Here is a 2,143-nt window from a genome sequence, read left to right on the forward strand (position 1 = left end):
GAGCCGCGGGCCCCCGGCTGCTGCCGGCCGGGGTGGAGCTCCCGCCCAGCCCTGCCCCGGCCCGCGCCGCTCCCTCGCCTCCCCTCCGGCAGCCCGGCCCCTCCGAAGGCTCGTCCCGAGCTCTGCAAAGGCCTTTGCTGAGCATCCTGCCCGGGGCGAGCCGGCAGCGCCCGCCTGGCCCCGCTCAGCCCCTGCCCAGCCCAGAGCCCCCCAGCGCAGCCAAAGCCAAGACCCCCGGCGCCAGCTCAGGACAGGAACGTGTACATTCAACTTGCATCTCAGTCGGAGCACAACTCCTGTTCTTCCCGGGATTTGCTGCCTCCAGCCCTCAATGGAGCCAGCAGTGCCCGCAGGCCCTTCCCACGCGCGGCCCCCCAGCAGCGTTTAAGGTCTCAGCACTACCCAGCTCATCCCACCTCCCCAGACAGGAAACTAAAGTCATTCCCACCACACACGGCTCCTTCCCAGGCTAGCAATATGTACAGCCGCTTCCTCAAAATAAAGTTAAAAAAGAAATCCTTATTAAAACTGAAGCTGTCCTAGAAACACCACGGCAATCTAGTGTATCTGGATTTAGTTTGTCAGCTAAACACAGGCACAACAAGTGTTAGAGAAGTGGCACAGAAGCACAGGCCGGGGGCTCAGCTGGGCTGGGGTTTGGGCAGGGACAGGCCTGGGCACCGCATGCAGCCACCACGGCCCGGCCAGGGCCGCCCAGCGCTCGGGAAATCAGAAATCGGATAAAAGCAATGCAGGGAGAAGGTGACACCACTGTCCCTTTGCAGCGGGGCAGGGCTTGTTTGCTTTTTGCAATCTCAGAAGATAAAGTGCTATGTTGCCACTTGCCTTCCTCCTGCAGTCCCTGAACTGGGACCCGGCTGCCTCCCTTTGCCCGGGGCACCCCGGGAATCTCATCCCAGGGCACCCAGGGAATCTCATCCTGGGGCATTCCAGGCCACCACAGGCCTGGGGTGCCCCAGGGAAGGCAGCGAGAGTAACATGACATCTCAGCCTCCACCTCCTCTTTGGTTGCCCGCGAACATCTCCAGCTGCTGCCCATTGGCACAAACCCTGCTCCCAGCGCCCCTGCCTGGCCCGTGAGCCCGGAGCTTGGCTCCAGCCCGTGCCAAGACCCTGTGGCTGGTCACAGGCCCAGGAACCAGGCTCCAGGCAGGGAACCAGGCTCCATGCCGGGAACAAGGCTCCAGGCCAGGAACCAGGCTCCAGGCCAGGAACCAGGCTCCAGGCTGGGAACCAGGCTCCAGGCTGGGAACCAGGCTCCAAGAAGGGAACCAGGCTCCAGGCAGGGAACCAGGCTCCAGGCAGGGAACCAGGCTCCAGGCAGGGAACCAGGCTCCAGGCAGGGAACCAGGCTCCAGGCAGGGAACCAGGCTCCAGGCAGGGAACCAGGCTCCAGGCAGGGAACCAGGCTCCAGGCAGGGAACCAGGCTCCAGGCAGGGAACCAGGCTCCAGGCAGGGAACCAGGCTCCAGGCAGGGAACCAGGCTCCAGGCAGGGAACCAGGCTCCAGGCAGGGAACCAGGCTCCAAGAAGGGAACCAGGCTCCAGGCCCAGAACCAGGCTCCAGGCAGGGAACCAGGCCTCAGGCTCACCGTCCGGCTGAGGGGCTCATCCTGCTCCTCTCCTCTCCTTCAAATTTTACCAGGAAAGGAACCAGGCTCCAAGAAGGGAACCAGGCTCCAAGAAGGGAACCAGGCTCCAAGAAGGGAACCAGGCTCCAGGCCCAGAACCAGGCTCCAGGCAGGGAACCAGGCCTCAGGCTCACCGTCCGGCTGAGGGGCTCATCCTGCTCCTCTCCTCTCCTTCAAATTTTCCCTCAATTCAAGTGTTAGAAAAATCAACCAGACCAAAGCCAAGGCTGCCAAGCTGAAGCTGGTGTGTAGAATTTAGCAGTAAAGAAAGAAGGAAGCGTCACGGGAGGGCAGTGATATATACCGGGATAGAGGGAATGAACAGGGGCTCTGGGGAATGGGCCCGGCTCCAGCTCCTCCCTCCGAGCGAGGGCCGGGTGGCGGTGGCTGCTCCAGGGAACGCCGGGGACACACAGGGACACACAGGGAGGGCAGGGAGCGACGGCACGGCCGCGCTCCCCGGCTGGGGTCACAGGGATGTGGAAGGGAGC

Source organism: Corvus brachyrhynchos, unplaced genomic scaffold (assembly GCF_000691975.1).
Source record: "Corvus brachyrhynchos isolate BGI_N302 unplaced genomic scaffold, ASM69197v1 scaffold426, whole genome shotgun sequence".
Taxonomy (NCBI): Eukaryota; Metazoa; Chordata; class Aves; order Passeriformes; family Corvidae; genus Corvus; species Corvus brachyrhynchos.